This window comes from Culex pipiens, chromosome 2, assembly GCF_016801865.2.
Source record: "Culex pipiens pallens isolate TS chromosome 2, TS_CPP_V2, whole genome shotgun sequence".
Classification (NCBI taxonomy): domain Eukaryota; kingdom Metazoa; phylum Arthropoda; class Insecta; order Diptera; family Culicidae; genus Culex; species Culex pipiens.
The window spans coordinates 2,572,396-2,588,401 of record NC_068938.1 but is presented as its reverse complement, the minus strand read 5'-3'; the positions used below and the strand labels follow the sequence as shown (position 1 = coordinate 2,588,401).

Below are 16,006 nucleotides of genomic sequence, written 5' to 3'. Positions count from 1 at the left end.
GACGCAGACGAACGAGGAAACAAAAAGAAACAAAAAAGTAACTTTTTCAAAACATTTTTATTTCAAACGTCGACAATACGTCACATTCGGCGACACGATTTCAGGCGATTTGTTCCATACCTCATTAGACAGCAACTCTTAAAAAATTCGGAACCGTCGTAGCTTAAGATCAAACCATGAAAATTTTTATGTTCAAAAATGACCAAACACGGGCACAACTTTAAAAAATTGATAAATGGGTAATTCTCTACCAACTCACACGAAATCGGGAAAAGTTGCCCCGACCCCTCTTCGATTTGCGTGAAACTTTGTCCTAAGGGGTAACTTTTGTCCCTGATCACGAATCCGAGGTCCGTTTTTTGATATCTCGTGACGGAGGGGCGGTACGACCCCTTCCATTTTTGAACATGCGAAAAAAGAGGTGTTTTTCAATAATTTGCAGCCTGAAACGGTGATGAGATAGAAATTTGGTGTCAAAGGGACTTTTATGTAAAATTAGACGCCCGATTTGATGCCGTACTCAGAATTCCGAAAAAAACGTATTTTTCATCGAAAAAAACACTAAAAAAGTTTTAAAAATTCTCCCATTTTCCGTTACTCGACTGTAAAAAATTTTGGAACATGTCATTTTATGGGAAATTTAATGTACTTTTCGAATCTACATTGTCCCAGAAGGGTCATTTTTTCATTTAGAACAAAATTTTTCATTTTAAAATTTCGTGTTTTTTCTAACTTTGCAGGGTTATTTTTTAGAGTGTAACAATGTTCTACAAAGTTGTAGAGCAGACAATTACAAAAATTTTAATATATATACATAAGGGGTTTGCTTATAAACATCACAAGTTATCGCGATTTTACGAAAAAAAGTTTTGAAAAAGTTACTTTTTGCGTTTCTCTTTGTTTCGTCGTCCGTGTCTGTCGCGGGTGACCATGAACGGCCATGATCGATGACGACCAACTTTTTTAAAACTTTTTTTCGTAAAATCGTGATAACTTGTGATGTTTATAAGCAAAACCCTTATGTATATATATTAAAATTTTTGTAATTGTCTGCTCTACAACTTTGTAGAACATTGTTACACTCTAAAAAATAACCCTGCAAAGTTAGAAAAAACACGAAATTTTAAAATGAAAAATTTTGTTTTAAATGAAAAAATGACCCTTCTGGGACAATGTAGATTCGAAAAGTACATTAAATTTCCCATAAAATGACATGTTCCAAAATTTTTTACAGTCGAGTAACGGAAAATGGGAGAATTTTTAAAACTTTTTTAGTGTTTTTTTCGATGAAAAATACGTTTTTTCGGAATTCTGAGTACGCCATCAAATCGGGCGTCTAATTTTACATAAAAGTCCCTTTGACACCAAATTTCTATCTCATCACCGTTTCAGGCTGCAAATTATTGAAAAACACCTCTTTTTTCGCATGTTCAAAAATGGAAGGGGTCGTACCGCCCCTCCGTCACGAGATATCAAAAAACGGACCTCGGATTCGTGATCAGGGACAAAAGTTACCCCTTAGGACAAAGTTTCACGCAAATCGAAGAGGGGTCGGGGCAACTGCTGTGTGAGTTGGCGGAGAATTACCCAAATTATTTTTTTTTCAAAAACGTTGCTTAAAGATAGCATTCTCTTGAAAAATTTCACTTTAGTTCTTTTTTATTGCATATTTAATTTTACAAAACCAAAATTATTCTAACCATTTTATAGATTCATTGGAAAATCAGTATGTTTTCAAATATTATCACTCGGTCAAAGATGTTTTGCCTAGTTCTAAAAATTTCTGAAATTATGGGATATTTGATTTCCATTAAAAAAAACAATTTTTAACGTATTTTTAACAGAGTTTTTTTTGGAAATCAATTTTAGTGAGAAATAAAAGTGATTAAAAAAAGTGCAAACGAAATTTTTCGCATAAATTTTTTTCGGTAAAGTTCGGGAGGTTGCCTGGACAAAAATAGTTTGGGAAACAGTTGATGATGCAAATGGCTTCCTTGGGCACACGGTAGGCACCCAGCACATTTCAGCCAGATTTAAAAAATACCAAATTTGAAATTTGAAAAAGAGCATACAGACATGCCTCGGTTTAGCACCGCATATGGGGGATGCAAAACCGAGGCGTGCATAACCGAGGCACAGAGCTTATGGGATTTTGGCTGTATGGGAGACATTGGCTATAATCGAATGAAAAATCATGCAAACACTGAAAAATTATAGTGTTTTGGAAGCGGGATGATGTCAGCTATCCATTAAAATTATAATTTCATGAAAATTTTCACAAAAATACGTATTTTCCTGTATTTTAAAAAAGCATTTTTTTTTTTCTAAGGAAACCAAAAATATATGAGCAATTCTCTGAGATTTCGGTCATTCGATTTTTTTTGTATTTTTTAATCCGGCTGAAACTTTTTTGGTGCCTTCGGTATGCCCAAAGAAGCCATTTTGCATCATTAGTTTGTCCATATAATTTTCCATACAAAATTGGCAGCTGTCCATACAAAAAAGATATGTGAAAATTCAAAAATCTGTATCTTTTGAAGGAATTTTTTGATCGATTTGGTGTCTTCGGTAAAGTTGTAGGTATGGATACGGACTACACTAGAAAAAAATGATACAAGGTAAAAAAATTTGGTGATTTTTTTATTTAACTTTTTGTCACTTAAACATGATTTGCAAAAAAAACCTATTTTAATTTTTTTTTATTTTTTGATATGTTTTAGAGGACATCAAATGCCAACTTTTCAGAAATTTCCAGAATGGGCAAAAAATCTTTGACCGAGTTATGATTTTTTAAATCAATAAGAAAAATTTCATATTGGTCGCAAAAATTTTTTAACTTCATTTTTCGATGTAAAATTGAATTTGCAATCAAAAAGTACTTTAGTGATTTTTTGATAAAGTGCACCGTTTTCAAGTTATAGCCATTTTTAGGTAACTTTTTTGAAAATAGTCGCAGTTTTTCATTTTAAAAAAATAGTGCCCATGTTTGCTCACTATTGAAAAAAATATTTTTGAAAAGCTGAGAAAATTCTCTATATTTTGCTTTATTCAACTTTGTTGATACGACCCATAGTTGCTGAGATATTGCCATGCAAAGGTAAAAAAACAGGAAAAATGATGTTTTCTAAGTCTCACCCCAACAACCCATCATTTTCTAATGTCGATATCTCAGCAACTATAGGTCCGATTTACAATGTTAAAACATGAAACATTCGTGAAATTTTCCGATCTTTTCGAAAAAAAATATTTCCAAAAATTTAAAACCAAGACTAACATTTCAAACGGGCCAAACATTCAATATTACGCCCATTTGAAATGTTAGTCTTGATTTAAAAATTTTGAAAATATTTTTTTCGAAAAGATCGGAAAATTTCACGAATGTTTTATGTTTTTACATTGTAAATCGAACCTACAGTTGCTGAGATATCGACATTAGAAAATTATGGGTTGTTTAGGTGAGACTTAGAAAACATCAATTTTCCTGTTTTTTAACCTTTGCATGGCAATATCTCAGCAACTAAGGGTCGTATCAACAAAGTCCGAAAAAGCAAAATATAGAGAATTTTCTCAGCTTTTCAAAAATATGTTTCTCAAAGGTGGGCAAACATGGGCACTATTTTTAAAACATGAAAAACTGTGACTTTTTTCAAAAAAGTTACCTAAAAATGGTTATAACTTGAAAACGGTGCACTTAATCAAAAATTCACTAAAGTACTTTTTGATTGCAAATTCGATTTTACATCGAAAAATGAAGTTGAAAAATTTTTGCGACCAATATTTCGATTTTTTGAAAAAATCTGTATTGATTCAAAAAATCATATCTCGGTCAAAGATTTTTTGCCCATTCTGGAAATTTCTGAAAAGTTGGCATTTGATGTCCTCTAAAACATATCAAAAAATTAAAAAAAATAAAAATTGTGTTTTTTGCAAATCAAGTTTTAGTGACAAAAAGCTAAATTAAAAATCACCAAATTTTTTTTACCGTGTATCATTTTTTTCAGTGTAGTCCATATCCATACCTACAACTTTGCCGAAGACACCAAATCGATCAAAAAATTCCTTCAAAAGATACAGATTTTTGAATTTTCACATATCTTTTTTGTATGGACAGCTGCCAAATTTGTATGGAAAATTATATGGATAAACTAATGATGCAAAATGGCTTCTTTGGGCTAACCGAAGACACCAAAAAAGTTTCAGCCGGATTAAAAAATACAAAAATTAAAATTAAAGAAAAAAGACCGATTCCGTAGAGAACTGCTAATGTTGTTATTGCAATATGGGTATCAAATAATCAGTTTTTTTTTTCATACATTTCGAATGTTAATTTTTTTTTAATGATCAAAATTTTCACAAAACTACGCATTTTTGAAATCAATACTCAAAATTACAGTTTTTACAATATGGGTATCAAACAATCGGGATTATTTTATACATTTTGAATGTATTATCAACATATTTTAAAAATACTCAAAATTTTCACAAAACTACGTATTTTCGAAAAAAAAGACTTAAACTTTAAGTTTTTACAATATGGGTATCAAACGATCAGGATTTTCTCATACATTGTAATAGCGAATGTAATAGCATCATTTTTTGAAAATACTCAAAATTTTCACAAAAATACGTTTTTTTGAAAAAATACTCAAAATTCAAGTTTTGAGAATTTCCAAAAAAAATTATTACAATCAAAATGTATGAAAAAATCCCGATAATTTGAAACTGAAAATTTGAGTAGTTTTTCAAAAATACGTAGTTGCGTGAAAATTTTGAGTGTTTCAATTTTTTTTAAACTTTCGAAATGTATGAAAAAATCCTGATCGTTTGATACCCATTTTGTAAAAATTTAAATTTTAAGTATTTTATCGAGAAACATTGTATTTTTAAGACACAGGAAAATTACGTATTTTTGTGAAAATTTTCATGAAATTATAATTTTAATGGATAACTGACATCATCCCGATTCCAAAACTCCATAATTATTTGATGTTTGCATGATTTTTCATACGATTATAGCCAATTTCTCCCATATAGCCAAAATCCCATAAGCTCTGTGCTTCAGTTAAGCACTGGGCCGTGCTTAACCGAGGCAGCTGCACGAATCATAACCGGGGCAGTGCAAAACCGAGGCGTGCAAAACCGGGGCATGACTGTAGTTGCTCTTTCTTACTTTTCGATTGAAAATTCGATTTTATTTTAAAAACTGTAGTCAACTTGATCCAACAATTTATTTGGCAAAAGTTTTTTTTGCATTAAAAGTCCTAAAAAAATTAAGAAACGGATTTTGAGATTTAAGAAATTAAATTTTTGGGAAAAAAGATAATCTAAAAATTGTCTTTTCTTGCTAGTTCCGTGTGCCTTTTTTCTGAATAGTCGATGAAAGAAGTCACTTTGCGTCATTAGTTATTTCATTCAATTTTTCGTACCATTTTGACAGCTGTCCATTAGGGTGTCCAGCATATGGGATTTGAGTGAGATTCTCATTAGAAGTTTAATGCTCTGCAACTTTGTTGAACAAACCAAAACTGTAAATCGTGAAAAGTTATCAGCGTTTTAAAAAAATAAATTATTGTATGAAAAACATTTTTTTTTTCGCCATTTTCAGGCTCGGGTGTCAATGGGTTAATCTTAACCAATTGGCACAGATGCTCAAAATAATCTAATGAACCGTTTTCCGCTTGTGAAGGAGGGGGTTATTTTTTCTGGGCACCAGGGTTGTTAAAATATCAAAATACAATTATCCCGCCTGAATAATCATGCCTCAAATACAACTGCTCTTCTCTCCTCATTGAAACTCTCAGCGCCGAACATAGCCGAACACGTTTTCGTGTTTACCCACTCGCGATTGACATTTTCCTTTTCTCTCTCATTCCCGCTTCCACGATCATCCTACCGCAACAGCGTTTAACCACAAAAGCCGCCACAAAACCAATTTTGCAAACGCAGTTTAGCGGGACGTCATGCGAGGTCGGCTCCTAATCGCCATCTCGCGTTCTCTCATTGCAGTTTTCGGAAAGATCGAGAGACTGAGCGGTGAGAGCGCATAGCCGAGGAAAAGGGGAGGAGTGATAGAGAGAGAATGACATCGCTGGGAATCACGAGACACAAGAAGAGATCTCACAAGCTATAGTGACGGCCGCTATACTCTCGGATATTTTTGGTGCAGAGATAATCTATTGATAGCTTTTCTATCACTCATTTGCAACACTGCTGGGCACTGAACGGCCCGAGCGGTTTAGGCTTTCAGGATTTTTGTGATATTTACTCGTAGAGTCAAAACTTTTTGAAGATTACATTTTTGCGGTAACACTTTCAACTTTTACGCGCACGATCACATCACTTTGCATTAAGATCTTCGTCGAGCCAGTTCTCTACGTTGAAGCCAGACTTGTCCTCCAGACCTCTTCACGGCGGCTAAGTCCCGGCGGACTCTTCACGGCGGCTAAGTCCCGGCGGACTCTTCACAGCGGCTAAGTCCCGGCGGACTCTTCACAGCGGCTAAGTCCCGGCGGACTCTTCACAGCGGCTAAGTCCCGGCGGACTGCGGCCTCCACCGCTAAGTCCGGCTGGACTGGGGCCTCTGCTACTGGTGGCTGCTGGCGGGTCCGGCTGGTCTGGGGCTTCTTCAGGATCTGGAACTGGACTGGGCTTGAACTGGCTGGAACTAACTGGAACTAACTGGAACTAATTGGAACTAATTGCCCTCCTCAAGAATTTTGGGGTTTTTATAGTCAGTCCCCGAAAACTCTACTAAATTTTGTTCTACTAAAAGTGGTCCGTTTCGATGAGAAGCATCGATGAACCTCATGAATTAAATTATGCAGACCTCTGCAATTCTTCATGACTTTCCGTATGGTGTAGTGAGTACACCTCAAAATCGGAAGTCATGGGTTCGAACCATTGTCGTGAAACTTTAAATTATGTTATTGGAATATCAAAATTATGTTCCTAAAACATTCTCCAAAATGTTGGTCAATAATGAGAAGGTCGAATTCTCCATTGAACAAACATGCCAATGAATTTGGTCAAGCCACACCCTCAATTTCCCCTGTGTAATAACATCGCACATTCATAATTGAAAGCTTAACCATTTTTTTGATTGCCTAACAATTGGCGAAATTTAATAAAGGGCTTTTCAGGTGAGGATGACTCATGATCCACACCTGTACATAAGCTTAATTATTTGTCGCGCAACGCGAGTCGACGGGTAAAATTATTTATGCTTGCGTAAGCGCGCATGGTCAGAACTGTGGTGAGGTTCGAAAAATGGACAAATTTAATGATTTAAATTTGAGGTCGCTGCATTCCCCCACACTTACCAGCTAGATGTTTGTATACTTGAAAAGCATTAAGAACATCTATCGAAAGTTATTTGTAGGTTGGAAGAATATTCCCAAAACTAATAATTTGATTTGTGAAAAAAAAAACTTTGCAAAAAATCATAAAAAATATAATTGGCTGGCTATAAAAAAAATTATTTAAAAAAATTGGTTCGGTTAATCTCCCCCACACTTATCAGCTAGATGATCGTCTGAAAGAAATGATCATCTATGGAAAGAATATTGTCGGGTGTAGTGATCGTGCGGTTTACAATTTGTTCTTCTTGTGGTTTCTTGAAAATTGCTTTATAATTATAATTGCTCTTTTGATTTTTCTACTGTAAAATTATTTTCATTACTCTTTTGAACTTTGGTCCTGTTAAATTACTTGAATTACTGTTTTGAACTTCTCTTGTAAAATTATTTTCGTTGAAACTGATTTACATAAACTTGCATTTGAAATTAATTTTCATTATCTCTTCTAAAAAAAATCATTGCATTTTTTTCACTGTAAGCAAAATTTGTTGTTGTTGTAGAACTTTGTTGATCGGCTGGTTGTTATCGTTGTCGTCTTCCATCAAAAATTGTCTTCCTCGTGAGGCTATTCATTCCACAGTGACTTGATCAATTGGTCAGTTTTCGAGGCTAAGGTGTTGAATTTCGTCGATTAGTGCAATTGTCGTTTCCATAATGAATTATGCTTCATAACCCAGCTGTGAGTTGACTGTGGTCAATTTTGAGAGTGCATTGACTTCTCACTTGCTGAGTATTGTGAATTGTTCGTAAATCCAATATTTTTGTCCAAAATTGACTTTTCCAGTTGCTTTGTGTCTTTGACAATCTCAAATTATTGATATCGGTTGATGTAATTCTTTTTCCAAATGTTTAGGAAATGTTGTTTGTCCAAAATTGTCTTTTCGTGTAATTTGCAACTTTGGCTTTTGTAAATTAATGACATCGGATTATGTTATCATTTGTTCATCATGAACTTCTCCTTTTCAATAGTTTCAGACGTGCAGTATGATCTCAACTTGCATTTTTGTTCCATAATTGATGTTTCAATCATCTTTACTTCGCTTAATTCCACATTTCGATTTAGTAATTTGTTTTACGTGAATGTCTCGTTACAAAAAATGCGATTTAATTCGACTTGATCCTCATTGATATGACCTTTTACAACAACATCTACACCGTTACCTGTCCAACCTCCCGCATGACTTTGCCACTCACCATCTTGCCATCACAAACTTCTGCATACGAACGCGTAGAACTTCTCAGCATACGAACGCGTCGATCATCCTTGTGTCTCTGCCATACTTCAGTTTTTTAGTTTTGTTTCTCCCACACAAATTTCTTGCTTGTTTTTTTCGCATGAATACTATTTTATAATTTTCAGGAATCTATCATTTAATTTATGTGCAAAATTGAAATTAAAATTTACTTACAAATTTATAAATCTTGTTGATATTTTTATATGAAATCAGTTCTATTATTTTTAATACAAAAAGAAATCAGTTCTAATTGACTATTATTTTTATACTTGAATAAAAAAAAATTACTCTATAAAGTTTTTCATTGATCTATACATCCTATCATCTTGTCATTGCAATACTGCGTATGTTAAAATATCAATTCTGTTCTTCCAACTTTTTATGAAATCTGTACATCACTTTGTGTTTTCAAATTTGTCAAACCCATTAAATTAATTTGTTTATTTTAGCAATTTGCAATAAATGCTGAATTTGCAAGATAATTAGTTGGTTCAATTATCATTCTAATGATAACGATCTGATTTTTTTCCTCTGAATTTTATCAGTTTAAAGGTGTTTTTCCCTTGAAGCATTATTTTATCCCTTGATTTTCCCTTGAAGCGTTATTTATCCATTCCCTTTAATTTTCATTTGACTATCCCCGTAAAGTGCAAATGTTTTGAAATGTTTTTAACATATTGAATCCCCCCATGGATTACAACTGTTTGAAGCTTTATTCGACATAAAACTCTCCCCATAGAGTACAATTGTCTACTTTTTTAATCCCTTTGGCGTTGCTTTATCAGTTTATGTATCCCTAGATCGGAACTTTAACCATCCTTTCCGATCTTTTTAGATTCCCCACGATGTACTCACAAATTTTACCCTTTCTTGAGCTGTAGTCCATATTCGTCTTTGCAAGCGTCCTTGCTGATATTGTTGTCTTCTTGATCGTCTTCCAATGGTTTCCTGTAAATCCTTCGTATAAGCATATAACATTCTGAAATTAAATTCTTAATACTTTGTTAAGTAAATTATAAAACACATGTTTACATTCAACATTCATTCTGGGTGGCCTTCCCTTGTCCAATTATTCTCACACTCATTCTTACTTGCATACATGTTGTTTTGGAACATTTAATAATCATACTTTTTTCATTAAGTTGTCGTTGCAATTTCATTATTGTTTAGTCATGATATATTTTTTTTCTCGCTTCACGTGTTTTTCAAAAAAAAAATGTATAAACTCAGTACTCTGGTATTTTTCTTAATCTGTTCAATCAATTCAATCATTTATAAAAATTATCTTTCATCCCCAATTCATAACATTCATCTGGTTTGCGCATTTCTTTGATAATAATCTTTTTATTTATTTATTTTTTTTTTCAACTAATTCATCAACCTATAAATAATATATTTTTCATGTTTATTTTTCAATATATCTTAAAAAAATCCGGTTTCTGTAACACATATTTTGATTCATTAAATTCTCTTGATAATCATCGTTCTTTTTACTTATTCTTCAATCATATCAATTCAATATATATTTTTTTTCATATAATTTTTTTTTCAATATACATAAGTAATCCCGTGTTTATAACATATATTTTGATTCATACAGTCTTTTGTTAATAATTGTTTATATGATACTATGTCATTCATTTCATTCATCGTCATTTTATCTATATTCCATTTAATTTTAATGTAATTGTAATTTTAAAATATTTTATCTTGTATTGGAGCATTTAATTTTAATGTATTTTTAATATGTATTGTTTAAAAAAATTGTCAAATATATTTTCATACGGGTATATTCTGAACTATAATTTAGTGTTATGTTAATCATTATATTTTCTAAGTCGATTATTATGTACATCTTCAAATTTGTTGCCATTTTTAATAGTGGTTGTTTGATCGCTGTTAAATTTAACGATATCGTAAGGGCCTCGCCATTTATTTTGTAACTTTTGACCAATTCCTGTTTGTACCATTTGTACCAAAACTCTATCTCCCCACATTGGTACCCAATCATTTGTCTTTTTGTCATAAATTTCCTTTCTTTTTTCTTTTGACAATATTAAGTTGTTTCTAGCAGTTTCATGAGCATCCTTGAATATATCTTTCATTGAACAAATATAGTCGTCATAATTTAAATCTGAATCATTGATTTTATAAATTGTGCTTGGTATAGTAGCTTTTCTTCCATACAAAAGTTCATAGGGAGAATATCCAGTTGATGAATTTTCAGTAGTGTTGAATTCAAACATAAAATATGGTATCAATTCATCCCAACATTGTGGATCTTTGCCAATAAAATTTCGTAAATAAATTTTTAACTCTCTATTTGATCTCTCTACTAAATTAGCTTGAGGATGATATGCACTTGTAACGATCTTTTTAATGTGTAATATTTTGCATGTATGTTGCAATAATTTGCTTACAAAGTTTGTACCTCGATCGGTTACAACTTCTTTAGGAGCACCAAATTTACAAACAAAGTTTTCAACAAAAGTTCTAGCAACAGTAGTACTTTCTTGGTTTTCCATGGGAGCTACAATCAAAAATCTTGTCAAATCATCTTGTATCACAAGTCCACAATTGTTTCCATTATTAGAAATTGGTAACATAACCACATCCATATAAATTTTATCAAAGGGTTCATACGATGTCGTTGTAATTTTCATTGGCATCTTATTTGCTGGCCATATTTTATTCTTTTGACAAGAATCACATTGCTTTACATAATTCAAAACATCTCTTCGCATATTTTCCCATGTAAATAGAGGACTCATTCTTTTAATCATTCGTTTACCTCCGACATGACCACCCAACGGTGCGTCGTGAAAATCTTTAAGCACTTGATCTCTGTCTTCTGGCTTTACATAAATTCGTTCATTTTCTGTTGCATATAGTGTAAATGACTTTGAAAGTTTCATTGCAAAAAATCGTAATAAGTTTAGTTCCAACTCTGTTTTAAATATTCTATGAGAAATAATTTGTATAACTGATGCATCTTTAGCAAAATCAGGGTAATCATCAAAGCATTTTAATAAACCATCGAAAAAATCTTCATTCTTAACTGCTGAACGATATGTTCCATTCAAAATTAAACCCCAAATTTTCTTTTGTGGGATTACAAATATATTTTCATTGGTGTAATCCTTAATACCATGTGGAAGGTCAATGTATTTACTCAATTCTTTGTGTACCGTAACACTGTTTAATATCATAAATGTAGCTTCGGCTTGTTCAAATGGTATAATCTTTTTAGAAAAATTTAAAACGTTAAAATCGATATCTGTATCTTGGAAATCCTTGTAGGTAAATGTTTTATCGTTGCTATCATCGTCATTATCTAAATTTATGTCAATTTGTTGAAGTCCATTCATATTATTATTCCAATTAGTGTTGTTTCTAGATGAATTCTGTCTGTTTGGAGTATTTGTAGAGTTTTGATTATCTGAAATATTTTGTCTATTTTGTTTTGCTTGTTGACGAGTTGTAATTGCTACTAATTTTGATGCTTGTTTATCATCTGCATGATCTTCATCATTATTTAAACGTGAGAGAAAATCTGCAACCACATTTTCCTTTCCTTGCTTGTAACGAATTTCACATCCAATGCCTTGGATTTTCAAACGAAGCTTTGTCAACGTTGGTGAAGTTTCCTTCAAATGCCATAGAGCTACCAACGGCCTATGATCTGTGTAAACGATAAAATCTTGGTTATAAATAAAATGTTTTAAGTGGTCTACTGCCCAAACAATAGCTAGTAGTTCCTTCTCGATAGTAAAATAATTTCTTTCTGCCCCGATAAGCGCACGACTTGCGTAAGCGATGGGGTGATCATTTGACTTCTCATTAGTAAGAACTGCTCCGATAGCATAATCGCTAGCATCAGTTGTCAAAACAAATTTGTCATTGTAGTTCGGTCTAACTAAAACTGGTTCTGAAATTAAATAGTTCTTTAATTCTTCAAAAGCATTTTCACATTCTTGTGTCCAAATAAATTTTACATTTTTCTTTAATAATGCATTAAGTGGCTTACGTTTATCTGCAATGTTTGGAATAAATTTTCCATAAAAATTAACAGTTCCCAAAAATGATCTCACGTTTTTAAATTTCGGTATAACTTTTGTTTACTCACCCTAAACTGCCAGATTTCCATGGTCGTCTTCTTGGGTGTTCGATGCGGCTGAATTTCGTCTCCAGTTGATCCAGATGATCTCGTCATTGTTGAATCCCTAGTGTTGTCCATCGTTGGCCGGTTTTGAAATTTTCGATGCTTCTGCCATTGGTCGAGCCCGTTTTGGTTCCATCTCGTACTGCTGCATATTTGCTTCCATCTTAGAACTCCTCATATAACATTTTCTTCAATTTAACGTTTTTTTTTTTTACACTATTTTAACTGTTTGTTACTTTGCGAAATCATTTTGTTCATTAACTTTCACACATAGTCACATTTTCAACTCTCGGTTTTGTCCAATCATAATGGCGTGTCCAAACACACACAGCGTTGCTTTCCGCTAGTCACCACCTGAACGGCCCGAGCGGTTTAGGCTTTCAGGATTTTTGTGATATTTACTCGTAGAGTCAAAACTTTTTGAAGATTACATTTTTGCGGTAACACTTTCAACTTTTACGCGCACGATCACATCACTTTGCATTAAGATCTTCGTCGAGCCAGTTCTCTACGTTGAAGCCAGACTTGTCCTCCAGACCTCTTCACGGCGGCTAAGTCCCGGCGGACTCTTCACGGCGGCTAAGTCCCGGCGGACTCTTCACAGCGGCTAAGTCCCGGCGGACTCTTCACAGCGGCTAAGTCCCGGCGGACTCTTCACAGCGGCTAAGTCCCGGCGGACTGCGGCCTCCACCGCTAAGTCCGGCTGGACTGGGGCCTCTGCTACTGGTGGCTGCTGGCGGGTCCGGCTGGTCTGGGGCTTCTTCAGGATCTGGAACTGGACTGGGCTTGAACTGGCTGGAACTAACTGGAACTAATTGGAACTAATTGCCCTCCTCAAGAATTTTGGGGTTTTTATAGTCAGTCCCCGAAAACTCTACTAAATTTTGTTCTACTAAAAGTGGTCCGTTTCGATGAGAAGCATCGATGAACCTCATGAATTAAATTATGCAGACCTCTGCAATTCTTCATGACTTTCCGTATGGTGTAGTGAGTACACCTCAAAATCGGAAGTCATGGGTTCGAACCATTGTCGTGAAACTTTAAATTATGTTATTGGAATATCAAAATTATGTTCCTAAAACATTCTCCAAAATGTTGGTCAATAATGAGAAGGTCGAATTCTCCATTGAACAAACATGCCAATGAATTTGGTCAAGCCACACCCTCAATTTCCCCTGTGTAATAACATCGCACATTCATAATTGAAAGCTTAACCATTTTTTTGATTGCCTAACAATTGGCGAAATTTAATAAAGGGCTTTTCAGGTGAGGATGACTCATGATCCACACCTGTACATAAGCTTAATTATTTGTCGCGCAACGCGAGTCGACGGGTAAAATTATTTATGCTTGCGTAAGCGCGCATGGTCAGAACTGTGGTGAGGTTCGAAAAATGGACAAATTTAATGATTTAAATTTGAGGTCGCTGCAGCACCCTACTGTCCATACAAAAAGGTTATAAAAATATTCAAAAATCTGTATCATGATAACAAATTTTCTGATCGATTTGTTGTCTTCAGTTAAAAACTTTTATTTTCGACCATATGAAATGTAATTTTTTACAAATAGATGTTTTCAAAAAGGAAATAGTCAAATTAATCTCCTTATATTAACAAAACATAACAAAACTTCTACCAATTTAAATTAAATTGCTCGCTTTAGCAACTTATTGGAAAAACCAGCTTCTATTCAATTTGCAGTCACAAATGTATATGTATCATGCAAGGTAAAACACTGCTTCGAAATCGACATGAAGACCAAGTTTGAAGCACCTACTTCATCTAATCGTCCTAAATTTCCCCACAGACGATCCCTCATGTGGAGCACATCAGTTTAAACTCATTCGTTGCTATGAAACCGTTCTAACTTCCATTTTCGGGTTACATTTCCAACTAACTCAACTCGAGTTAAAACCAAATTCAACAGAGTTTTGTTTTCTGGCGGTGGGGGGGGGGGGGGGGGGGGGGGGGGGGGGGGGGGGGGGGGGGGGGGGGGGGGGGGTGGGGGGGGGGGGGGGGGGGGGGGGGGGGGGGAGGTGGGGGGGGGGTGGGGGGGGGGGGGGGGGGGGGGGAGGGGGGGGGGGTGGGTGTGTGGGTGGTGTGGGTGGGTGGTTTGGTTGGGGGGGGGGTGGGGGGGGGGGGTGTTGGTGGGGTGTGGAGGGTTGGGTTTTTGGGGGGTGGTTTTGTGGGGGGGGGAGGGGGGGGGGGGGGTGGGTTGTGGAGGGGGGGGGGGTGGGGGGTGGATGGGGGTGTTAGGGTGGTTGGGGAGTGTGTGGGGGGGGGGGGGTGGTGGTGGGGGAGGGGGGGGGGGTGGAGGGGGGTGGGGGAGGTGTGGGGGGGTGGAGTGGGGTTGGGGATAAAAATAGTTGGAAATTTGGGTGTTGGGGGTAGGGTTATGAATTGATGGTTGTTACTGTGTAGGACAGACTGTTCTGAAGGGTAGGGGAGAGGTGAACATGTTTTTTCAAAGTGCAGTCCTGTGTTATTGCACAGAGAGGGAAACGAATGTTGAGTTAATCGAAAAAAAAATCTGCACCAGAAATGATGACTCAAAACTGCACTTCCTGGGAAGCCACTCGAAAAAGCGATCCATTTCCATGTGAATCCCTGCGCTCTCTCTCCTTCTCAATGAATGTGCATGTGTACTTGTGGGTGTGTGTGTGTGTGATAGTTATTCCTTCCTATAAAAATTCAGCGAGCAGAAAAATACCATAAAAATTCGTGTGCACATCGGAAATTGAGAAGTGCACTGGCTCTGGTGCACAAATCGGATCCGGCTGCAAAATGAAATTCCATTAATCCTCCCTTCCCAAAGCTCTCTCAGCTCAGCTTGCTTGGGATGGCTGGAAAATATTGGAAGCCTGAGTTTGATAGAATTTACCCCAACCTCACCCACCAGGGGATCTTTTGAAAAGGTCCTCGCGAGATTGGCCATCGGAGAATTACGAGCAATCATTCACTTTAAAGGGATAAATCTCGTGTTTTTTTTTTTCTCGCAAGTTCCACCAAAAGAAGCTGCCTAGGCAATAACCGTTCTCCCCTCCAAGTCCTTCCGAAAGAAACGGCAAGAAATCAAAACAAATGAATAAATCAGGAGCCACGCTAAATCAATAAAAATTGGTCCCCATTTTCGGTTCGGAATGGGCCCGACAGACCGCCGTCCAAAAGTTGGAGAGGGTGGGAAGTTTTGAAGGGAAGAGAAATGTTTATCACCAATTTTTATGACCCATCGAACGAGATCGAATGGCTTGGGCT

The 16,006-nt window shown here is 35.5% G+C and overlaps 1 long non-coding RNA gene across 1 annotated transcript; it reads right to left on the bottom strand.

Annotated features, from left to right (window-relative positions):
* Positions 1 to 6,804: 6,804 nt before the first annotated feature.
* Positions 6,805 to 13,163, bottom strand: LOC128093034 (uncharacterized). Its single transcript, XR_008212184.1, has 2 exons — positions 12,717 to 13,163; positions 6,805 to 9,569 (listed from the first exon to the last, which is right to left on the bottom strand). It is a non-coding gene; the product is annotated as an uncharacterized LOC128093034 (long non-coding RNA).
* Between the last annotated feature and the right edge of the window lie 2,843 nt (positions 13,164 to 16,006).